Below are 25,700 nucleotides of genomic sequence, written 5' to 3' on the forward strand. Positions count from 1 at the left end.
AGTTCAATACAGAGATCAGAAAGAGAAGAAACAAGGGCTGACAGTCTTTTTGTCATTTTTGGCAAAAATACTTGTACAGTATAAATGAGTTCGCAGAGCTGTGCAGCCCTGCCTTTGTGTGTTGAGAGTGCACATGATTTACTGCAGAAATCAGTTTAGCATAGCATAGCTGTGCAGATTCAGCAGGACCTACCATTATCTTGTCATGTTTTTTAGCAAATTGACTTTTACAAGGCAGCAATTCAAAAACATGAAAGAGAAATGTGCTGAACAACCCATCCCTTCTGGTTCCCCCATCCAGCGTGCGCTGGCAAATTTGTCACAGCTGCACCCACGGGCATGGTGGTGCTCAGCTCCCTCACTTGCAGGGTTTGGGCATTCTGTGTGCAAGAGCTGATGTGGGTCTTGATTTTATTACTGTGATCTCAAACTCTCAAGTTGCTGACTTTCCAACTAAGTATGGCAGTTCAGACATGGCTTTCTGTCATGTTTCACTTTACAGACTTAATAGGATTGCATTGGTACAACAAGAGTAACAAAAGCACTGTTAGCAAGATTTTGCAAATCTTACTACTTTTCAGCTCCACTCACTCACAGGCTGCAGTCTGGAATGGACAAAGAAGAATGGCCAGAAAGCAGGTAGGTTCCTGGGCTTGCCCTGACTAGCATTGCCTTTCACTGCCTCTGAAGGCAGAGTATAAAGCTAGATGCACTGCTGGTCTGACCATTTTCTGTGTTTTTAAAGTACATCTCTGTTCCAGTGTCAGCACAGAAGTAGCCATGGATACGGTGTTTTGGCGTTCTCAGACGTTTGGCAAATGTGCCTGGATTTTTGTTTATTTTTAAGGGGTTAATTTAAAATGTGTAAAACTTTCCTACCTTCTGGGAATTCAGGACATTCAGCCCATGTATGCCTCAGCAAATGGCTTCTATTTAATAACATCTTTGTACATTACCATTGAGAGATGGCTATCTCGGAGAGCTAAGCTGTGAATGTGCCCAAGGGTGAAAAAAGAACAAAAAACTAAGACTGAGGGGAGGGGAGATGGGAGAAAGTAATTTGGTTTTGTGGTTTTTTTTTTTTTCAGTGGATAATACGTGTGAAGGGTAGGGGTGGAGATGCTTTAAGGAGCATTCTGAGATAACAAAATAGCTTGCTTAGCTAAACAGAGTGGATTGAAATGACAGCCCTACCCATCCGTCCTTCCCTCTCTTCTGCGACCTGACCAGCGCTCAAGTAGCAGTGTTCATGTGTGGAGCAGGGCAGTATACAGCTCCTTTTCCTCTTCCCTTGGGTTTTGAGATGAAACTGCAGGGCTAGTGGTGTCTTCCCTCCATCTCCTGAGCTTAGCAACTTTTGTGTGAAGGAAGTTAATTGACCAATGCCACTGCCTGCCTCTCACAGTTGGACAAGTCCTCTGGCACCAGTGTGCGCCTGTGTGTCAGCACACTCCATGAACCTGCTCCACAAACACTGTCTCAAACCGCAGAGGTCATTTTCTTGAAGACATGGCTATTTCCTCAACAGAACTTTCCACTGTAGAAAGTATTTGTTTCCTATCCTTTCATCTGTGGAAACTATTTGTCACTTGAAAGACTCGCCTGGTTTTGAAGGTTAGCCAGGCAGACCAGAGGTGCTGGTGAGGGAGACCCATTCCGATGCAGCAGGTTTCAGATCCCTCTGCAGCCTGTCCCTGGTGTAGATTTTACTTCCTGCCACAAGTAATTGTCTTACAATCTTTTGAATGGCTCACTCAATACAAAAAACTCTACTCTGTATTAATGGTTAATGGGTTTTTCTAGCAGATGTGAAATTCAGTGAAACATATACAGTTTCTTTGGTTTTAACAGGAACAGATGATTTAATAAGCAGCTATAAATCTCTTGGGAATGTACAGACATAGTCAAACAGCACACTTCTGCCAGATTTTTCTACTGACTAGACTTAAAGCCTATGAGTCATAGTGGTCTGCTCCACTCCCCACCTTGGATGCCTGTTGTTGTTTTGGCTTTTAGAGGTGCTCTGTGCTGCACATAGTTTTTTTTTTATCACCTTCTCCCGTTAATGAGCTAGCTTTTTCATCCAGAAGACAGGTTCAAGCAGTTGACTTTCATTATCTGTGTGTGCATGACATTTCCATTTCCTAGGCCAGTTTGTGTCTTTAAAATTATATAGTAAAAATGTTTGAGGATTATATTAATACAGCCTCCTAAATGGGGTTAGTAGTGGGAATCTGGTTAAATTTAAAGAGGTATAGTCAGCCTCTTTCTTAATACGGTAATGCTTTCCTTCCAGCAGTCTGTGGCCAACTTACGAAGTTTAATAAATTTATTATAACAGTATTTCTAATATATTCGGTTATCAGCTCCTTAGAGATAAGGAAGCCAAGAAAGAAAGCAGAAAGCTGTTTCAGTTACCTGTGGCTCATGCTGAATTGCAGGGGAGGTTGTATTTCCTAAAGTATTGAAGTTACATTCCAAATGGATGTAAAATGGCACTGTGTTTTACAAATGTCTTATTTTATATTGTACTGGTCTGCTGGCTTTCCATAAGTGTCTTGGATGTCTAGGAACTGGGGTTGCAAGCTTTTAATTTGTTTTACAGTTGGTTCACAAACCATATGAATTACACTTGGGAGCCACTGTAGAGGAGGTGAGGTATTAGAATTGCTAAGGTTTGCTCCAGGCTGCACCCAGAGATGAAACCAGTGATAACACACAGACTTTGTGTGGAGTTTTTAACCATTGTGGAGGTTCTTGCAAGACAGGTGCAGTGCAGCTTATTTTGAACACAGCTGGATGGAGGGGATTTAAAAAATGGCCCACAACATAGTTTTTTATATTTTTTTTTATCTTGCAGTGATTTAATATTTTACAGTGTGACCAGATACAAAATCTGTCTAAGAAAACTTGTGCAGAGGTCTGACTTCATCATACACAGGTGGGAAAAATCTAAATCTTTCCACTGGCTCAGGACTGTGTTTGCATTTGTTGTACTCTGCAACTGTGTAAATTGTGAGGAGAGTTTATGTCAGTGACAGGGATGATCAAGAAACCCTGTTCCTGTTTGGCTTTTTTCAGCCTGGAAGGAGTATCAGAAATGCTAAGATGTGAAGCAGGTTAAGAAACTGGAAACAGCCTTGGAGGCTGATTAATGTACAGAATTGTATGATGTCATCAGAGATGCGTATTGTATGAAACATATGGTGAGATTGCAGCCTACTGCATCATTCCAATACTGTTTGCTTCTGGTTTCTCAGTGCTTCAGAAAGCCAAACAGGTATTGTGTTACCAGGCGAAGAAAGCTATTCAAGGTCCTATAACTGGATGGTGTCAAAAACAGGAACAACATTTGATTCTTCTGACTCCTTGTTAGGTCCCTCCATACTGCACAGGAAGCACAGTAGAGGGTTTCAACCCTATGCGTATGTGGCAAAAAAAAAAAAAAAAAAAAAAAAAAAAAAAAAAAGCAGCAGACCTTTCAGCTCTTTCTGGCAAACTGTGTTGCTTTATGTTTTCAGTAAGCACAGAGCTCTCATGTTTGCTGATGGGACTTTCACACATCAGGAAATCAGAAAACTGAAGTTGTAATCAGCATGTCTGTTCTTGAATGGGGAATTTTCCCCAAAGCAAGTTGTGATGCATGTTCCTAATGATTTGAATCTTACAGTTCAGACTTTCCATAAGCTGCTTCCAGCATTGTAGGCGCTAACTTGTGTTTGCAGTGAAGATATACACACCCAACTGCAAGGGTAACAGCCATAAATTACATGTTTAAATCTCGACATTACTCTGTGTGATTAATTGGGAGCTGCCAGTGCCTTTAGAAGTCTGGCTTTGCTGTGGCATTTAGATGGAGATGGTGCAGTGCTTTGGTGCCTGCGCTGTTGCAGGCCGGCTTAGGGGTTAGCTAGAAATCAAGACTTAGCAGAGCTTTTGCTAGCATTTCTTCACTGGCAGCAAGGTCTTTTGTAAACTTGCTGGTGTGTGGTCTTTGTGCACTAAATGGCTAACACTCAGCCTGTGTTGTGGGATTTCACCATTTTCATAGCATGAACAGTAAGCAGCAGCAGTTCCAGGGAGCGAGTTGTCCATCCCCTTAAAGCAATGTGCATAGCAATGGGGAGCATCATGTGACTATGTGGACCTTATCCAGTGTTTTAAAGGAAAAATATCTCTAACAGTGTCCTGGCCTATATAAGCTGTATAGTTTTCCCAGACTTGGAAGAAAAGCGCTGGTACTTTCCCAAGTTCCACCCTTTTCAGTTTGATGTAAAAAAAAAAAAAAAAGTCAACTCTTGCTTTTCTTTTGTCTCTAAAATGGGAAATACTGTAATTAAAGAAGAAATCATCTTTTTTCATGGCAAGAGGCAAAACCTTATCTCAGAGTAATCTGTTTTGATAAGAGTAAAGCAGAATGTGTACTTTCTTTTTCTTTTTTTCTTTCCTTCTTCTTAAATAATAGCCTCTACTGTTAGTAGTGAAGATGAAACAGGTAGGTGTGTGATTCCCCAGCAGCCTAAAAGGGGATGTTGGGGGAGTCCTTCCTGGGATGTGGGGCTGTTTTCACAAACTTCCCACAGCTCTGTTTGGAAGAGCACACAGAATCGAAGGAGGAGGAATGACCTTGCTTTTAAGGCATTCATCTGGAGCTTGGGCACAGGGAGCTAAACTCCCAGCGCTGGGACTGGCTTCCTCTGTGGTCTGCAGTATGTTGCTCGGGAGATGTCTGTGCTGCACAATGGAGCTCAGCATAGAGGGCCCTGGAGGGGACTCCAGGAGGTCTGCGTGGCCCTACAGTGCATTGGGGCACTGTGTGGAGGCACGACCCTCTCCCTGAAAAAATACGGTTGCGCTGGTTCAGGCACTGCCTTGTACTGTTGGGGCTGTGCTGCTTCCAGTTTTGGAGTTATCATGGTTGTGGCTCATTTGGGCATCTCTGTACCATACTCCTTTGCTAAACCCAGGAAGCACTGGGGTACTGAGAAACTAACACAGAGTTCACAAAATGTTTTTGAAATGTCTGCATGGTCTGGTTCTGGATTTCTTTTGTTTTGCACAAGCTTATCCTAGTCATTCCACTGTCACTGACTTTCATTTCCTCCATGGCACTGGAAATCAGCTAGAAGGAAAGCTTAATTTCAGCTGTTTCTCATGGCCAGATGGTTTTCCAGGAAGTAAAAAGTTCTGATATCCCTTGGAATTCAGCTGACCCCAACTGCCTTCCAGGTCCTAACTATGATCTCAGGGGAGGCAGCAGAGCCTGGTGCTTAGAACCTGGTCGGCCACACACTGTCTGTGAGGGGCCACTGTGCAGCCTCATGCACAGAGCTACTTAACTCCTCTTTTCCAAGCAGCCACACAGGAGTGACATTTATTCAGCTTTGTAAAGCATGCTGAGAACCATGAATGAAAGAATGAAAGGAGCTGTGCATATTCAAAGCAATATTTTATCTGCTCTATCCAGAATAAAGAAGAAAATAGCTTTATTGTCTACAGCTTGAAAAATCTGCCTGCTGGGATGATTCTGACAATATGAAAACCAAACTTGTTATATGCCTAAGAAAACACATGCTGTTGCTGGCTTTGATTTTGATGGGGTGTAGGTGATGAGAGTAGTTCTGGGCTGGTGCCTGTAGTACCCTTCCTCCCCAGAGATGCTAAGCAGGGCTCACAGGCATCCTCCCAGCATGCTACCAGTAGTTCACAGGGTCTCCAGGCCAATTTGGAGGTTCAAGTCACAAATAACATACAGGAAGCCAGCTGGAGAAGTTAGCATGCAGATAAGTCATTGCTTTTTGTCCAAAGGAACATCAAACTGACACTTTCTTCTTAAAGTCTTTTGGCTAATAGTCTTTAAAAGATAAGATCTATCTAGGCGGAGAGGGTTGCATAAACTTCCTGTGAACTTTCATAGCTGATGATCAAAAGGAATCACAGAACATGTTGTCATTATTTATCTATCTATTTATTTATTTATTTAGAAATTCAAAGAGTGCACAGTGCTATTGGTTGTGATTTTTCTCATGTGAACAAGGTGATACTATACTGCATGCTCAGCCTTAGGCCCTTTTATTTTTCACTTTGAGTTTAAACTAAGAGCTCTTTTGCAGGGGGGGGAAATGCAAAAAATGCAACCACCACCCATATTCTGCTTCAGAAACCAGCACTGCATTGTTGAATATATCTGTACTCATGTCCATTGCTTTGCTAAGAGGTCCTTTCCTCTTTATTAGCTCTGTAGGGCTAATGTAACGATAGAGGTGGCTCCCAAAAGCAGCCTCTTCTTTGTCTCACTACCTGAATGCCCGTACAGGAAGGGCTACTTTGATAACAATTTGAAAAGTGCCTCTTCAGGTGGGGATTGGCTTAAAGGATCTGTATTCCCACCATTTACATGCTCTCTGAAAAGGATTCTGCCCCTTTGTTCCCATTAAGTCAAAGTTTTGCAACACTTGTTCAGCTGCACACAGGATTTAGTCCTCCCAGAGTTACATTCTTGTGAGTCCTGCTTGCATTGCAATTCCAGGTGTGAGGGCATCTGTTTTTTAAATTGCTTTCTAGTCCCATGTGCAGCATCTTGTGTCGCAGGATGTGTGCTGTGAACAAGGGCAACAGAAAGCTGTCGGTTGGCTTTTACAGTAGTGAACTAAGACAAATTAAGATACCTCGCATTCGTATAGGGTCAAATCAGAAATGCTGTGGAATTTCAAACAACTTATTGACGTCTCTCCTGATATGGCTTGTTCCCAGAGGAAGCCTGCTTGTCTCATTTGCCCCTCTTCTTGAGACATAAATCCATGCTTGACTGGGGATATCTGCAGTAAAAAAAAGGTATAGGAAGAGACAAACACCTATAAAGGGCTAAATTCTCTTGTTGTGTCCAGACAGGACAAATAGTCCTCCCTCGAGGGCTTCCCCCCCTCCATGAGTTTTGGTCCTACAGCTTCCCATCTTTCCTTTTCAGGCATGCCTGGGATACAGCACAGCCACACACAGGAAGGGTGTTGACTGGAGTGCAGATGGGTTGCAGACAGGGCTGGCTTGGGAGAGTTAAGGAGCAGGACTTATTTACATGAGGTTCCCACCTTTTGGTTATTGCTGTGGCTTGGCTAGTGCCTTGGCCTGGTGCCATCTGGCAGTTTGCAGCACTGGGATGTTGGGGGCTAGCTGAATTGGCTGCCTGGGCCCAGAGCCAGTTTGTATGGCTTGTTTGGCTTTGCACTGCTTTCTAGCAGGGTGAGCTGTAATATGTGTCTCCTGTCATGAATCAGACCATAGGTATGGATAATTCTCAAACCAGGCATTTACATGAGTTAATTCCACACTGTTCAGGTTTAAAATTGTTTTATTAAGGAATTATTCAGCTTGTTGCTCAGCAGATTTTCAACCTCATTAGTAGGTTTAGCATGCGGAGTGTGTCCCGGTTATATTGCCAAATGACGTCTTAAAGCTTTAATTGCCAAATAAAAACTCTCTTGCTCTCTCTTTTCTGAATTATATGTGTTACTAAAGTACCACTTTGCTAAAATATTGTAGCACATTTGGCATATTTTTAAGTTCTTTTGAAGTCAATGTTTAAGTGTGTTGCTGAATCAGGGCCTAAATAATAGTCACAAAATTAAGCCACTTTATTTCTGAAACAGTAATGCTGCACAGGAGTTGAATGTGCATCATTTTTTTGTTGTGACCCCTCCTGTACAGATATCCTCTTAGTTTCACTGAATCATTTAGCAATTTTTGCAAGTTGGTGTCTTGTACCCAGCTGAGACATCAGTGTCAGACCCAAGTATGGTAGGCTTTCATTTGCAGAATGAGATCAAACTGAAACGAGATATAGGGCCATAAAGGGATTGGCAGCATCTCAAAGAGTGCGCAGCTATGATTAGTCATTTCCTATATACATATAGTGTGCATGTGTGTGTATATATATATACGTCCACACACTTTTTTCTGGGTTAGTGAAATCAATACAGTGCTTCGAACATGATCCTTTTTGGGCTGTTAAAGTGGTCATGGAAATTTTTAATTCCTCTGCTAGAAGAGTGTTGTGGAAATACTATGGGTAATGGATCTGATACTGAAATGGGGGAAATAAAAATCATAGCTGACTGATCTTAGACCTAGACCTGTGCAGTCCCATTACAGCCAGGGAGCTCGTATGTTGGGTCAACTCCTTTGCAACTGTTTGCAGGGCTACAATATACTTTTGTACTACTTGCTATGATACCACAATCCTAGAAGAGATAATGCAGTGAGGCAAAATAGAAGTTAACGTGCCACTGATGTCAGGGAAAGTTTTACTCGCTTCAGTAAAATGATGCTTTTGGGCCACTTGCTGTATCGCTGTGCTCTTATGCTGTTGTGTAGGACTGTTAACAGCAAAGGCCAGTGCTGTGGACTGTTAATTCAAAGAAGTCGGTGGTGTTGTGGGACTGCTTCAAAGAGTATGGTGGCTGCTGTCCTGGCAGTCATTGTCTTATCCCGCTTGGTAGTCACAGAATGCCCTGTGCGAAAGTATTGAGTGCTGGGCCTTTAAATAAAGCACAAAGAGCACAGTTTTTGTAGTGCATGCATGCTTTATATTATGAGCTGGTTGGGGCCTTTTCCCTTATTACCATACCTCTGCAAGTCACTGCCTGGTGATGAGGAAGTGCTGCTGCTGAGCTCTCTGCCTTTCCCAGTGAGGTCAGCAGGAGCTGCAGGCAATTGCCTTTCCATGGTATCAGGTTGAAAATGTACTGGGGCAGGGCACTCAAGCTTCACTTTTTGCTGTTAAGTCTTCAGTTATCTAAGTTCAAACAGATATGATCTATTGAGGTCATTGGAAAGATGGACAGTAACTGTGGTGTACAGATGGCACGAGGGGAAGAGAAATGAGCTGGTCATCCTCTCTGGGAAGGGGGAAGAAATCCTTCTGAAGGGCAGAAAGTTATTTGAGGAGGGTGGAAAAATTATAAATAATTTTACAAGAGTATTTTTATGTGGAACTTCATTTTATTTAAAAAATGCGAAGGAAAATGTTACTGAAGTCAGTGCAATGATTAATCTCTATTTACATCTACCAGAGATTTGTGCTGTTGTTGTGGTCAGCTTATCTCTGGTTTTGTCTTTTTAAAGCCCGAAGTTGATGTTGTGTTTTCACCTACTGAAAGTGATAAAATTTCATGAGTCATTTAGGAGCAAATCTGATCTTTGTTTCCTTTCCCATTGCTGATGATGGCTGCTTGATTTGGAAAGCATTCAGTAAAGAATTTCAGACCATGCAGCTCGTGGGGAGAGTGGCTCATATTTCCCTTTCCAGTCTCAAGGGCAGAGGCGCCAGGTGTGCCCTGGTGAGGACTCTCTCACTACATACTCATCCTTTGCAGTGCATGTCTGCTCCTGCGTGCATCACATGGCTTCTGCATCCTGTGCTTGCGACCGCAGAGTGTAGGAAGGAGTGTGTTCAACCAGTCAGAAATGGGAAGTGTATCGGAAATAAGAAAGTAAACATCAGCCATGTGTGAGTAATGGATTGCCTGTCTTCTGCAGGGGATGAGGATACATGTTCTAATGTTCTCTGGTCACAGTGTAGCCATGACACTGTAATTAGTGTAGTTCAAGCTGTTCATCATGTCTTCCATTTATGATCCCAGACTCTGTCCTGATCCTAAATTTTGTTCTGAGGTATTGATGTGCTTATAGAAAAGCTCAGTGAGAAAAAAGTGAAAAGTGGGAATGGTTCTTGTTTCACTGCGGCCAATTTGACCAAAATATGTCAAGGAGAATACGGCAAGGAATTGATTAGGAGTGTACTCACGAGGCTTAGAATAGAAATGTGCTTGTCTGGGGTCTTCCGTGATAGTCACCGGCCCAAGAGCAAAGCTTGGGCCATAGTTTTAGTACTGTGCTTCATACCTACATATTTGTGCATATGTAATATATTTTAATGACTTCATTTGTTTTATTTGAAACTTTAAACTGTAACTGAGTATGTATGTAATGCAATGAGCATTTTCAATTGTTTATAAATGCTTGCTTGTATGCTCGCCTGAGATCCTTGCCAGATATGCAGATGTGGTCACCTAATGAAGTGTTAGAGAGCCTTGCGATAAACTCTGGAATGGGATGTGATGCATACTCCCATGCTACCAGTAATGGGTCGCTAGAAAATCTGAGACTGATCAGCCATTTCACCTGTATGTCGATCAATTCCTAAGTTGTTGGTGGTTTTGTGTATGTGGTTTGGTTTGTTGGGTTTTTTTTAATTACTTCATGTCCTTGAGCACTCCCTTTATGGTAATATAGGGTAAAACATTCCTTTCTTGGGAGGAGCTACACGTCTCCCTCTTTCCCCAGTTATGCTGCTAAAACTGAGCCTACTTGCAGTGTGCAATGAGTTTAATTCAGTTTATACACCAAGGGGAACTTTTCAAGACAAAACATGTCATAATTTTTTATATTTGGCTTATGTGGTTCTGCTGGGCTTCACTGGTGCATTCTTAAGGGAACTTAGTGTGCACTTGCAAGCTTAGCATGTGGCACTTTCAAGTCTAGAAAAACTGTTTCATGTGATGTCATTTCAGCATCTTCTGGATTCTTGACAGCTGAAGTATCTGTCCTTTTATATTCATCTACCTGTGAACAGTCGGTACGCAGTTTTTGGTAACAGTGTAAAATACACTTTCATGTATATGCCTTTGGGTAGTGTTTTTGACAGAAAGGTGGTTTAAGTGTACAATCCACTGGGAGCTCTGTCACTCACAAAATGTAGAGGTTTCAGAATTACATTCAATAATATGCTCCAGTGTAGTTTATATCTTATAATAGCTATATGGAGAGAAAGGTGTTCCCATAAGATATCTTGGCTATCTCACTGTCTAGTGTTCTTTTTTTAATTCTACCTTTGCAATCGTGTTAGAAACACAACCAGAAGAGTAATATCTTGGAAGTCTCCTTGTGTATAAACCTAGCTGTGTTAATTATGTGATGTACATACACATTTTCTTGCATTCAGCTCTCTAAATAACATATGAAGGTTACATATGCTCATTTTATTTTAAGTTTTTAATGGAGGGGTGGAAGACCGTAACAGCATAATGAAGTGGTTAATAGAGAAAAAAGAAATTGGTTTCCTGCTTAGTATGGCATAGTCAGCTTTGCAATTCTGTGCCCGCTAGAGGGACTGTTGCTTATACTACTCATTGCAGAAACGAGAGTCTTGCAGTCCCTGTAGTATCTATTATGAAGTTTTAAAACTTTGAATGACTGACTCCGGTTAAAATCTCTAAAGAGTAAGTCTCCAAGCTATTTCTCAAAGGGTAAAAACTTTGGGCACAGTGCTGCTGTTCTGAGTCCAAATACTTTTTGCTGAATTTCTTTACTAAATCTTATTTTTCTTTCTTTTTAAAAGTATTTTCTGTTCTCTTGATTTATCAGTCCAGGCTTTCCTATATGACGTTGCTGGGGATTAATTTATAATTCTTTTTGTCAAGGAAAAAATGTTGTGTCTCTTTATTTATGTTTGGAGGAAGTTTTGTTTTGCAACCATGGTGCCAGTGAATATGGTAAATTAATCAGTTTTTGTATTCACAAACGTCACTGAAATGGGTTTCTCCTTTAACTGGGAGATACTGAGTTTTGAGTAAGAGGCTTGTACACTTAGAGTCAGTATGAGAAGTTCCAAATGTATCTGTTTTTTCTTGTTTAGCTGGGGGATTCTTTCCTGTTTGAGTTGCATGTTCCTGACCTGCACATTTTTTTTTTCTTAATTGCAGAAACATGAAAGAATACAGGAAGTCCTGCATGACCATGATGAATACCTGCACTAATTAAGTCACTGGCTGGGTACTGGGAGAACAGCAAGGTAAGCAGTCAGGCCATGCCAGCAGCATTTCTCGTAATCTGCATGATTGTATTTCAACAAAGCCTTAGTGCTTTCAGATATCAAATTCATAACAAGTCAGGCGAAGACAAATACCCCGCAGGTTTGAATGCAATAGTTTTACTTTTAGTTCAAAGCTTTGGCAAGCAAACATCTCTGTTTTCCTTCTTGGGGGGGAAAAGTACAAGTTCTGTGGTGTGGTTGTTTTTTTGGGGTTTTTTGTTGTTGTTTTTTTTTTTTTTTAAAGGCAATATCTCTAATTTCAGCAATCGATTCATGACCAAAGCTCAGCTTCCTGGGCTGACTCTAGGGAGGGCTTGGAGGAGGGGTGGAATGCTTCAAAAACTTAGCTGATGAAAAGGCATGCTGTTTTGTGGATGCCTCCCAGAATTGTTTAAATCTGTGTGTGTGTGTGTCTGTGTGTATGCGCGCGTATGAAAAGAGAGAGAGAGAGATATCTCCATGGCAACTGGCCTGGCCAGTCTGTGTTCTCTGCAATCATTTTAGCTGGAATCAGTACTGTGAAAGGTCATATGAAGGAGTTGTGGGAAGCACAGCAGGTATTAGACGCTAAACGACTGGTTTTCTGATTGCTTCAGATAATAAGACAGAGTTTTGTCTGGGAAATACAAATCTGAGAATGGAGTGGAAAGGGAAATGCTCCAAACTTCAGGTAACAAAAATTGCCTTTTTAATGTTATTTCCTCCCATTTTTAAGTTTGGTGTTTTGGTTTTTTCCGTGGTGTTTACTCTCAGCCGAGTGTCTGAGTGAGCTTGGATTCCCTGGCTCTGGGGAATGATGTCATGCAGCAACAGTTGGATTCTATTAGCCAGGGAAAGAGGAAACATCCTGCATTTTTGGGGGAGAGGAAAAAAAAAGATACTTTGGCTCTTTGTTGAATCTTGTGCAAAGACTGCAAGAAATGTTTTTTAAAAAAGTTTCTAACAAATTAATTCCCAGAAAATGTCATTTAGGATCTAGACAGCACCAAACTTTAAAACCGCTGCAACAATTACTCCTATACGCAAGAAAATAATTATGGAAGTGTTACAAAATTCAGAAGATGTTTCTTTCTTCTTGGATGCTCCTATGTTCATCTTTAATGAGAAAATTAATTGCACCGTAATTAAGGAGAGGATTTGGAACCTCTTTGCACTTGAGAAGAACCTTTAGCAATTCTCTGGAGAATGTTCTGCTAAAGAGTTTCTTCTGGGCTGGGCTCTGTCTCAAATTGCTGCTTATGAATAGATGATGCTGGCAGCATTGTTCTTAATAAGGTTTTCAGTCCTGGGCTATGTTTTTCATAGCTTTAAACCAGCCTTTTTGGGAGAGGGTAGCAGGGCAAGAAAGCAGAAAACTAACAATTTAGCAATTTGAAAGGGTCTTTTTCCCCCGCCTTTCCTCAGAGACGTTTGCTAAATGCTGTATTCGATACTCAACATTAGGATAGCATGCATAGCATTTTAAGCTATTAATGATTAATGTACGACTGCTGTGTCCTAATGAAAAGGGTTAGAAAACAGGTATAATCCTACTTCCTCAAACATCGCAAAATACACTGTACCTATAGCCACGATGAAAAGATTAGGTCACCCCATGCTGTTTAAACTCCTCTCTAGCAGATGCTCATCTCTACTTTTACACTTCTTTGTTCCCTTCTGTGCATTTCAGGCATGATCCAAAGCTTGCCCGAGTCCATGAAAGTTTTCCTGTCAACTTCAAAGGGCTTCAGATCAGCCTCTGCCTGAGAACTTCTCAGCCTGTTTCAGTCCTTTGACTGCAGGACTAGGCCACAAGCTCTCCGCTTTCTTTCATGAACTTTCCAAACAGAAGGTCTTTTGTGTTCCTCCAAACAATGCCAGGCGCTGCTGACTGGCTTCAGCATGGCTGCTGACACCGCTGGAGATAATAGTGATGCTTATTTCCGCTTTCTCCTAAAATCGTCCTAGGGGGAGAAAGTGCAGTGAATGGAAATCGGATCCTTCTATCCCACCTCCCCTCCTCACAAATGGCTGTTGTTTATGAGTGTGCGTGTGTGTGCAAATTGTTCCTTGATTAAAGGGCCCTATTGGCAGTGCTTCAGGGAGGAGTTCCAGGAAGACTTTTGGGGGAAAACACTGTTATCATTGTGATCTGCCAGTAGAATCCCCATGAGGGAGAAGCAGGCTGTCCTGGAGCAGGCAGTCTTTCTACAATGTGTGTACAGAACTGACAGCTGTCATCTGCAAACTGAGGGCTGATCAGCAAAGTCTAACACTTTGTTGTCCCCTTCTTGTCTACTGGATCTGACTGGCTTGATTGTGTAAATAAAATACTGCTGTTAGTGTATATCAATTAATAACCTGGTTAAGTGATTGGAGAAAATAATAATTTTTTATCTGTTTGATGGTTGAGAGCAGTTTAATAAGAAATCCTTGTGCCATTCTTGACTAGAAATGAAATGTCTGTTGAGCTAGTTTGTTAATTTGAGACATCCCTCTCCTTAAGAAGGAACGCTGTGATGATTACTCAAGTTTAAGGCTCTTTTGTGGGGAAAATGCTGTTAGTCCTGAAATTTCTGAGGCAAAGATTATGATTTTCAAAATCAGAACCGCTCCTTTTAATTGCTTACCTTTTACAGATGGTCAGATTGAGAATCCTGAGAGATCTCTGCAAGGTGTTGCAAACTTGGTATTCCAAAGGCAATGGTTACTTTTTGTTGTGTGTCTGTTCTGTGTGTGGTGTGATGCAGTGGGAAGCCTGGTGAGTTCTCTCCCAGTGTCTCTGGCTGAGGACATTTCCCGTAACGGTCTGTGTCTACATGTCACTTTGAAAAATGATACAAGGCATCATTTCCATAGTTCATTAATATAATTTTCATGTGTCCTAGCATTCTGAACGGTTCCAAATGAAGTTTGCATATGTTATGTACTATGTATACCTTACCAGTAGGAAATAATAATTAAAAAATCGTAATGTATTTATAACTATACTCATAACAAGATAACTTAGAGCTGACCTACTATAGTTGGGCATAAATATAACCAGCAGCCCATAGGCATTGGCACATTGTTTTATTCATCCATTAAGGGAGTAAGCAATTCAAGAAGGCTGCTGCTATACCAGGTAATACACACGTTCTTGTAGCTGTCTGTGCATGCATAGCGGCTCAGTGCTCAACACAGCTCCTGTGGACAGGTCCTTAGCCTAGCGTTTGCTGCCTGCTGTAGTTGTCACTTCATAAGTACATTTGTTTCTGTATCCTGAAGAGAGTTGCTTTATGTTGCTGTTCTGACATAAATTTCCTCATTGGTCCCCTATACCCACCATGTTTCTGCCAGTAACTGTATGCCCACATTCTGTCTGTGGATAGTCAGTGGCTCTGAGTTTTCCAGAGAGGTCAGTGTGGTTTTTAGATAGGATTAGTTGTGTCCTGTCTCATTGTACTTAGAAGGAAAGTGAAAGGATATGGTAGAAATCTTTTTAACAAAAGAAGTCTCCTTGACTATCTAATGACTAATTTTTGTTTTCTGACTTATGTTTATATTGCTTGCTTTATCCTGCAAAAGATCATATTTTCTGTAACTGCTCATTCTCCATCTATCCATAGGTTGACCATAAAAGTTTCTCTGTTGTCTGTTGCAGTGAGTTGCACATTAATTGGTATGTTGACACATTTGTCTTTATTGATTGGAAATACACCGCTTCGTTGGCAAATGAGCTGAGGCTACTAGGGCTGACTTTGTATCATTCAGTACTTGCTTCTGCTCTTACTCTTTTCTCTAAATAACTCCAGTCTCTTAGATATTTTTTTTTTCCTTCTTTTCTTCTTAGGGAAAGTCTGTGAGACACTGAAAAAACACTGTAGTTGTCTCCATTTCTGCTGTTTTCTTTGAAGGTCAGGTGATCTTCAGAGCACCTGATGTTACATTTGTGGACAGATGTACCCCTAAATTCTTGAACGTGAGATCAATATTCTCCATCTGTAACCTTATACTCACACTAGATGGAATTCATTGACTGAAAACAACAATGCTATTTAGAAGAGCTGCTCATGAGCATACTCAAATCTTTCCTTATTTTCTGTGAGTTAATTTCAATTCCAGCAGTTAGAACAATTAGTTCTCACAGTTATTTCTTCTCATGCTGTTTCCTAGTCATGGTGACTCTGACTGACTTTCTAAGGTGTAAAATGTGACATGCAAAAGGAGAGCTGTTCTGAGCAGCTCACACTGGATATGAGCATAGCTACCTTTAATTACAGCAAGAACCTTGGCATGATTGCACTGTCATTCTGCTCTGCAGTGCAGGCTATCATTAGTGCTAATCGGTGGTCTCTGTTCTGCCTTTGCATCTTTGACACAGTTACTCTTTGACAAAGCAGACTTTTGGCACAACCCTGATCAGAGAGCAGGGGAGATCTGGTGGTTTTCACAAAAACCTGTTATAATTAAGGCTTCCAGTCTGGGATTTAAACTACTTCTTCCTCTTAAAAGCTCAAGAGGCTTTTAAAAATATTTTGCAGGCTGAAAATGAACCTACTGCTGATAGAGGCATAGTCTGCTGACAGTACTAGCTGCAGCCAGATCTGGAGGAGGCAGGTGCTGCTCTTGTTCCTTCCTCAGGCTTTGCCTATGTGCTTCTGCCCTGAGTGCTTTTTGAACAGCACTCCACAGTTGTTCCTCAGTTTCATGTGACAACAGCCGAGTCCCCTAAGCAGTTAGAGGAGTATTGCACAGTTGGCTTTCCTCCGGTGCCAGCTCTTATCTGAGTTCAAGCCTCATGTAGCATTAATTTTCTCTGCCCACTTGGAGCCAAACTGCTGTATGCAAGGGGCTGTTCAAAGAAGTCCCATTTCCCTGTCTTGCCAGAGGCAGTGCTCCTCCCTTGAACCACTTTTTCCCCATACTGTTGCAGTTTGATGACAAGAAGATGAATCAGGGGCTAAAACTTCTGCCAATGGCAAGAATGCAATTTGGCACCCCTTGTGCCTGGCATCCAAAGGATATAAGCCATCAAATTATCTGTGCTCCTGGTCCAGCTGAGTCTGTTGGTTTATGACTAGAACATCCCCTTCTAAAGCATGCTTGAGAGTTAAAAGGCATTGCTAAGCATTTACCACATTATGGATGTGCTGAGGACAGTCGGGCAATTTTGACAGCACAAAACCTGCTCCCTGCAATGCTATTTCATGCCTTCTTGGTAGACAGCAAAAAGCAATTTGAGAGCTGCAGCAGGATGGAAAGATTTGTAGCTGCACAATTCATGTTCCCATGTTTCAGCCTCTCACAGGCCATGCAGACCTTCTATTATTAGTTTTAAAAGGAGAATAGCTGACAGCTGATTGGTTTGAATGGCATATTCCAGAGAGAGCTGTTTTATGACTGAGTTGTCAAGAGTGGCAAGCCAAGAAAGTATTGACTATAGTTACAAAGAAAAATCTCTGATGTAGAACACAATCCCGTTTATCCAAAAGATTTGTAGGGGACAAAACCATCTTCATACCGCTTTGCTGTCAACATGTTCAAACCCATGTGGGGGAGATGAGAAGCTGAAAAGCTCAGCCTGTTGCATTCATTGCCTAGCAGTTCCTGGGAGAGCTCCCTGGGGGTTTCCTGGCATGTTGTTGCAGGGCAGGGGACATATCACAACTTGGTCTTCAGAAACCTGCCTAAAAATAATTTCAAGTGACTCATTCTGGTGTTTGGTTTTTGGAGAAGAGTCAACTTGGTTTCAGAGGGAAGAGTTGGGGAAAAAACCCACTTTTGGACAATGAATATGCTTTATCTAATCAGCTGATGCTCTGGATTAGAGTCGCTGTGCGTCAGTCTGGGTTTCACCATTGTACTGACCCCGCTACACTCATGCTTGGTGCAGCAGATTGGCTTTTGGGAATGTATGAAGACCTAAGAGCAAACACTGTTTTTTTTCAGCGCCCTTTGTATTGGCGGCAACAGATGACAGTACGTTGCAAGTTGACCAGTATCACGCTGGGGCATGCACAGGCAGTTGCCTGGCCACCCCTTTTGTTTCCTTTGGAAAGCATTGCCCTTGTGTGCCAACTGTAAGCAAGACCCTGCTCCCAGCCTGGGCAGCTGAAGCGCAGCTATCTTTCCTTGGTCTGTGGCTTTAGTGGAGAACGAGAGCCAGTCCTGTCCCTGGAGCTGCAGAAGATGTTCCATTTAGGTCTTCTCTCTCCTACTGCATTGAGCCTCTGCCATGTCACCTGCTTTCATGGGGCTGTTCCCTCTGCCCCCACTTGGGATGCTCTGAGGGGGCAGGAGTCACAAAAAGTGAAAGCAAAGAGGGACGTGAGGGGAGAAGGCTAAATTGCCCACAGACACCATGGGCTGGGAGGAGATGACGAGTTTTTCAGTGCAGAGAGCTTGTGTCCTTGAGGGTGATTGGTGATCAGCTGGGCAGGAGCACCATTCCCTTGAGCCAGGCCAAATTTGTTTAATGTGAAGGTAGAGTGAAGGCAGAGGTTGAACCTTATTGCATTTAGAAACATTCACTTCATGCCCATGATTGGCTGTGTGGTTTGGGGGGGGGGGGGGGGGGGGTTGCTATACCAGCTGGTTGTACAGGGGACCCCATCAGCAGGTTATAATCTCTTCCATGCCCGACTCGGTGGGTAGTACAATATACTGTCAAATTTTGCATTTGCATTAAGATCTGCTTTCTTCTATGGAGACATTATCCCATTTTCTGCTGAGGCACATCAAGAGTAAGGGTCCCTGCTGCATTTCGCTATTGGCTGACATGCATGGACGGTAGAAAACAAACGTACACATGACTCTGTGCCATGTATTGCAATAGGACAGAATGCTTCCTGGGCATTTGTGACTAACTGGAAGAACAGGGCATCCAAGTGGCAGCCCTGACTTGGAGATGATCAGCTGCAGCAACTTGTTGGCATACCCCAGCACAGTTCCTGTGCCTGTGGCTCTGATGCCTCTGGTACTGTTCTGAAAGTATGGCCGGATCCTCAGGTAGAGGAATATGAAGCCAGTGGAGTTATGCTAAAGGTTCCCATGATTTTTCTGGAAAATCTATGCAGTTCATGTTCTGGATAGGGCAGACTGATTGCAAAGTGCCCATTTATCTGGATATTCCAAGTGTCAGTGGTTGCTCTGGTCAGGCTGTGTGATGTCCTGAGATGGTCACATTCCTCTTTCTGCACCTCAATAAAATTTCCATGTGCAAAACCAGGCTGCACTGGGCAAAGCTCTCTTGTGCATCAACCTCTTGCTGAGTTGCATCAGGTGTGTAATGTCGTTTTGGCAGTTGTGTTGCTGGTGAGATATCTGACCTTGCCTACAGTAGCAATGCACATGGACTTCATATCTTCTGAGATCTGGCATCACATGTGCCCCTTGAGGACACAGGAACAGGACAGACTCCAAAGTGAACTTCCACTGGTTCTGACAAGGATGAGTTCATGCAGCCTGTATTGGTGCCAAATGATATGCTGGGTTATGGAAGTATTAAAAAACTATTAAATAATGATTTTTCATGAGAAAAGGAAAAAACTGTTTCTTGCAGCAAGGGAACAGTTGGCTGCTCCTGAGTCTGGGTAGAAAAGGGAGATGCCTAGGAATAGGTTGGAGGAACAGTGCAGAAAAAAGCCAGCAGATTATCTGTCAAAAGAGGAAAGAAAACCTTGTAAAAGGTAATTATGCTGTGGATGAGTTGTTGGCTTCCTACATGGTGGACAGATGAGTAGCAAAGTCAAAACCCAGACTTCTGACTCAGTGTAACACCATTTCAACATTTGTTTACCATCTGATTTAAAAGGAAACCAACCAACCAAGCCATCATTGTAGACTGGGAATCCTGTAAAATACTTTTTTGGTAACATGGACATAGCATTCCCAAAACAAATCATTCCAGGAGACTTGTGGTATTGGGGTGATGCTGAGAGCCTGCTAGGCTGTTTCACTGCTGCCTGCTACTGAACAGCAGCAGCAAATCTGTTGGCTTGGACAGATTGCCCTTGTGACACTGGTTCATTAACAGTTGTCACATCAGTTATATTTGACAGCCTCAGGTATGACAAATGTGAGAAAAGCTGTGATTTATCAGCAAATCCCCTGTGGCCCTAGTCAGGAAAGCATATGGCTAAGAAGAGAGAATTATTCTTCCTGCTCTTTGTTACTAACCAATCCTGCTCTTTCTGTGTGAACCAGCCAGCTAGGACTAGTTGCATTCCTCTGTAACTTTCAGTACCTCCTGTATGGGGCTGAACCAGTGATGAATTAATACATTTTTCGATTTGTTGAGGACTTTCATTCATTGTTTCAGCAACCAAAGATATTCAAAAGGCTGGATTCAAGTCTTGGGGAATGGAGCAGAAGTGCCAGTGTTCTGACTGTTACAGAGCAGGTTTGGGCACCCTTGAATCAAACTGGCTTTTTTATAGAAGGGTTATGGCGATTCAGACAGGTATGTTGAACCAGTGGGGTAAGCAGTCAGACTCGTTTTAGTAACTGCAACAGAACAAAACAAAAAAAGAATAGGAACATTTTATTTATATTCAACTATCTCCCTTTGAAATTCCTCATTGAACACTATAAGATGAAGCAATCCACAACTGTCCGCGATCTGTAGGTTATATATGGTATGTCAAATCACACTCATACAAAAATTAGTGGAAAAGGGATAAAATTACAGACACACAGAGATCTCTTTCTATCATGAATGTATCAATCTGGAAATCTAGCAGGATGCATAAAATAAGTCTTTGCCTCTCATGCAGGGAAGGTAAAAAAAGTGAAATACTAGTTGAATAAACTATATATAATATGACATAAATGAGAAAATGGGGAGGGCTCCAGAGCTTTGTGAAGTATGACACGATTGCCCTTTCCTGAATAGAACCAGATCTGCTTACAAGCATTCAGTTCATCTCTGCAGGGAACTGCAAACAGGATGCAGCTTTGCTAATATTGGCAGGTATTGGATTTTTTTTTTGAACTGAAGTGATAGACCCTGGTGCTCCCTATCATGTGGTTGAGGCCACAAGGTTTAATCTTGGTGCTATGCACTGCTCTTGTGTAGTTTACCTGATAGCTCTGTGTGTGCAACGTATGCATGCATGAATTACTGCTTACCTCAGCTCCCTGTATGAGCAGCCTCCAAGTAGTAAAACTCACCAGGAGCATTTTATCGCCAAACCAGGTAGAAGCTTTTGTTTGGGAGATCCTAGCTTTGCCCGAGAGAGGTTTCCAAGAGCGTAAAGGCAAATCTGCTTAGTTCAAGACTGTTCTGGGACTGACCATCTCACTGGACTGCAGCAAGGCTGCGCACAGGCAGTGCTGAGCAACTCCCTGGCTTGGGATTTCCAGTACTGTCTCTCAGAGAGGAAATGGTGATGCTTCAGCTGCTCACTAGTGCACTGTTGTTTATAGTCCCACAGTTGTGTCATTGCAAACTTGAAGGTGATGACTTCGACTGAAACACACATAGTCAAATATATTTATTTTAAAACAGTAAGTAATAAATCTAATTATTATTTATGTGGTTACTGCTGTAAATTAAGTCAATAGTTTTTCCAGCATTGTTGGAAATTCTAGACAAAGCTGCCAAGTAAAACATGTGAATCCTATTTTATAGCTTGTCTGCTAGGTGCAAGGGGGAAAGCTGAATAAAAAAGAGATTGGGATATACCTCAGAAAGACAAAATTTACTGTGTACTAATGGCAAATGTCCACTCTCCTGATCTCCATGGGAGCAGTGGTGAAGAGATGGAACAGATCATCTTTATTATGACTGATCTAGCATAGCAGGAGAATGAAAGACAAGGGATGGAAATGTGTTTGTTCTCACAGAACGCCGTGTACCTCAGCATAGCTGGGTGTTTTGTGAGGTAATATCTTTTAGTTTACGTTTTTAAGCAAAAGCAAATCTCTATTTTGAGAAAGAAGGAAAAGACTTTTTAAGAAGAGGAAGGTAATGCTTAATGAATGAAGTATTTCTCTGCAAGTTTTGAGATTCTATCATGTCTGTGGCATTGAAAGTAGAAGAGGCATCACTTTAAAACAGCTGATCAAAAGGAGTTGACAACAATTGTGTACTGTGTGAACTTTGTGGGTAGCCTGACTGACATCAGCATGACTGTTTCTAGAACTTCACTCAGACTTCAGGGGGGAGCCAGTCACCAAAGCAAGCACAGACCCAGCTGTACTGAGTCTTGCAAGGGGAACCTTTGCTGTGAGCTGAAAGGCAGCTGGTGGCAGTGGTATGCACCATTACCAATTGTATTGTACATTCTTTTTCAAAACTACAGCAAAATGAAGTGTTAGTTGACTCATGACACTTACTACAAAGTTCTCTTCCTCTCCTAGTAGTAATCAGTCCCAGCAAGTTACCTCTTCCATTGCACCTTTCTGAGATGCAGTGATGCTGTAAGAAACTGTGTGAAAACATAGCAAACTCAAGTTGCCATAATGTTTAAGAGAAACTACTTAAGTGAGACTAACGTTTTGGGGTTTGTTTGTATAGTGTTCAGTGTGCTAAGTCCTAATCTGTGGCTGAGCTTCTGAGGTAGTGGGTGTAATAATAACTGGGCTAATAAAAATCAGGCCTGATAAGCATCACTGTTGAATTGGGTAAAATACTGCCTTTTTCTAGCTGTAGCTCCCCAAAAGATCAACACGTTTTGATTTTTGAAGACTCATTAATTATCTTTTGGTTAAAAGGAAGGGAGAACGACTCAATGCATCTCTATTTGCACGTTACTTTTTCCCAGTCCTGTCACAAATCTGTGGCTAAAAATGCAGTACTTACAAAATCTCTTCATCCTGTATCTCGATGGGAAGTTTGCATTTCTGTTGTGCTTCCATAGCCAGCACATTCCTGCAGTCAGGGAAGTAGAAAACCAGCTTCTCAGAACTGTGAAAAGTGCTTCATTTCTTAGCTATCTGTTCCCTAGTTTGGAATTTTTATTCTGCCTTTAAAATCTTTCCCCAGAAAAATGAGTTTGAAGCCCAGGCGGCATTCCTATATAAGTGACAGTCATCTTCCTTGGGAATTGAAGGATCACTGTCACCTGGAGTTATGGTCTTAATGACTAAGATGAACAGATAGTTAGGAATTTGTTGTAAATTTCTATTTTACCACTCATTGTTTCTTTTGAATGTAGTCATACAAGGAGAAAACGGATGTCATTGTTCTGAGACAAATCAAAAAAGGGTGGGACTCCCAAGGAGTAAGATGGAGAGTTAATATTCAGGCTGTTGTAACGCTAGGTCTCTTAGTCCCTGTAGTAGTAACATACTCCACAGTAGCCAGAGAACAGCCTAAATGGGATGACCCAGTTTGGAGGCAAAATCATTCTTCAAATTCACACACGGCCTCTAAAGACACACAGGGTCAGTTTTCTGATGTATTTGAACACTCAATTGCACATGGAAATTTTAAAATTGTAAGAAGTAGTTTGAAGTTTCATTGAAATAAAAATTAATTTGATTTGTTGATGAATGTGGCAATTCCACTAAACAGTCAGATATCTGGAAATCTCCTCTAACTCTGTTTTTGGGGTCTTGAGGTCAATGTTCTCAAAAAAGCTCTGAGGTCCCACTGACTTTCAGAAATGTTGAAATCCTGAGTGCCCTGAAAGCAGAACTCAAATCCTGTAAGCACCTTTTGCAAGGTGTTCCTGTATGCATACTCTGCGTTCCCTTGTGGGCTAAAATACTGTATCTTCAAACTGCCTCTGAAGTCATTGGTCAAACAGAAATTTTGGGGTTTTTTTTCCAGGTAGAAAAGTTCATTTTCAGGTTGGCAACTATGTTGACATTTCACTACTGTGAGAAATGTAAACAGTTTGCATTTTAGATGGAAAGAGAAATTGAAACAAAGTTGTCCTGAGCTGTGCAGAAGCTGGCTTAGCAAAGGCAAAGTGGATCCTTTTAGGAGTCATGGAGCTTTGAGTAGCATTCCTACAGAATCGTGAAACTGCGGAGAAGTGAGGAGAAAACAGTAAGAGATGGAGGAAAAAAAAAGTGACGAAAGCGAAAGTATAAGTGGGGAGTGTCTGCACCATACAAATTCAGAGGGATGTTCAGTAAAATGACAGTTAAGAGATTTTATCTTCCCCACCATCAAAACCTTCCAATTAATATGCTTTTTGAAGCAGTTCATCTTTTACAGTTTAAGTTTTCCTACTTAAGCTGTAGCTGGATTGTATATTTGCAGCTTTGTATCTAAGGCTATATTAATAATTGTAGATATCCAGGTAAAGGTAAATGTGACACCTGTCTTGGTGAATGGAGTTAGCTTGCCCCTAGATTAGGGGCAATAGATCTGTGATGGACGCAAAGCAGCAGATCAGGTCTCAGAAAACTGTGTCTATGAGTATGTGACTATACAGATTTTTCTTCTTCATTTTTCCCTAGATAAAAAGGTATATACCCAAAGGGGCTGTGCAGGGTGTTGTTGTATTCAGCTCTTCTCAATCTGAAAGCTGTTAATGGGTGGGAAAGAAACTGACTGCATGTCCAGTTGTGGGAAAGATATGAGGACAAATGCCTGGAAGGGTAAGAGGTATGTGTAAGGCTGTGAAGAAATAAAGGTTTTAAAAGTAATTGAATAATTAGCTCTTGTTCAAGCAGTGATTCATAGATCTTGGTCTTGGCTGTCTTTGGGCAGAAACTTTGGAAGGAGCAGTAGCCAAGAGGTGAATGAAAATGCACCATAGTTCTTTTGGCATATTGCCTTCCAAAATAGATGGTGGAGTTTCTTCTGATGGAGCTATAGCTGCGGTGCTAAAAACATTTCTTACCTTAGTCATGAACAAAGCCACTCAGAGCTGAGTTTACAAAAGATAGTCTACAGCAACTGTAGTCAAAGCAGGGTTCATTTTAAATTGTCATTCATACTGTAAAACAATTGCCCAGTGTCAGTCAAAGAGAGTTGAAAGACTTGAAGGGATCTAGACTGATTTGCTGTACATGTTATTAGGTGACCAAGTAGATAAAATATAAGAATGCTGTGCAAAGGAGGACATGGTGGTGGTTTTTGCATGGGCAAAACACATGCTTTAAACTTATCAAATGGAAAGCTTTGTGAAAGTTTGGTTAATAGTTAACAAATTATCAATTTTTACTACAGAAGAAATCTGTACCTGATGGCTGTCATAGTTTCCTTTGACTTCATTTAAAGTTTTATGTTAACTTAAGTCTAGTTTCTACTTCTCCAGGTACTGTGGAAATCTGATTTGTGGTGTGGTATGAGTATATCCTGATTGAGTTGGAGATTTCTAGTGCAATAAGCTTTGTGAGAAAAATGAATATTTGGATATGGCATGTTAAATCACAGACTAGATTGCTGGATTTCATGCTTGGGCTGAAGGACCATGTTACCAATTTAAAGGGTTTGCACCTTTTTTTTTCCTCTCCCCCCCTCCTTTTCTTTTCTTCCTTTTCCCTGCTCAGAGGTAGAAATAGTGCTAACCCAGGGAGCTGATGGGGGTTTTGTTGTGGTTTTCAATTTGTTTTTTTGTTTGTGGTATCCTGGCATCAGATGCTTCTCTCATCTTGCCTTATGCAGAGAGCTATTGACAAAAATTTTGTCAGCTCTGTTGTAATTTTTGGGGTGGTGTTTTTACCAATGGAATATTTTAAGACACTGTGGAAAACTAGAGACAAATACTGCAAAAAGCAGTGAGCCTATAGTTTGAAATTAGTCATACTAGACCAGTGTTCTTGGATCCCAATTTCCCTTTAATTTGAACATCAGAGGGTAGTGACTCCCTGGAGAGCCTAGGGAGGCTCCTGAAACAGCTCTGAGACTTTAACTGGTATAAATAACCCTGTACCTTTGTGGTACATCTTAGCTGCAGAATATGCAACT

General features: G+C 41.6%; 1 protein-coding gene across 8 annotated transcripts in view; it reads left to right on the forward strand.

Annotated features, from left to right (window-relative positions):
* The window catches only part of DENND2B (DENN domain containing 2B), a 180,379-nt gene that overhangs the window by 25,703 nt on the left and 128,976 nt on the right, over positions 1 to 25,700 (forward strand). For 6 of the 8 annotated variants that reach the window (XM_056353629.1, XM_056353626.1, XM_056353623.1 and 3 more), the window contains one exon: positions 11,760 to 11,848. The gene's annotated coding sequence lies outside the window, so the exon portion shown is untranslated. Of the gene's footprint in view, positions 1 to 11,759; positions 11,849 to 12,408; positions 12,540 to 25,700 lie in introns of those variants that run through there. The other 2 variants (XM_056353628.1, XM_056353632.1) reach the window with 2 other exon arrangements.

The sequence above is a fragment of the Falco biarmicus genome, chromosome 10 (genome assembly GCF_023638135.1).
Source record: "Falco biarmicus isolate bFalBia1 chromosome 10, bFalBia1.pri, whole genome shotgun sequence".
NCBI classification, from domain to species: domain Eukaryota; kingdom Metazoa; phylum Chordata; class Aves; order Falconiformes; family Falconidae; genus Falco; species Falco biarmicus.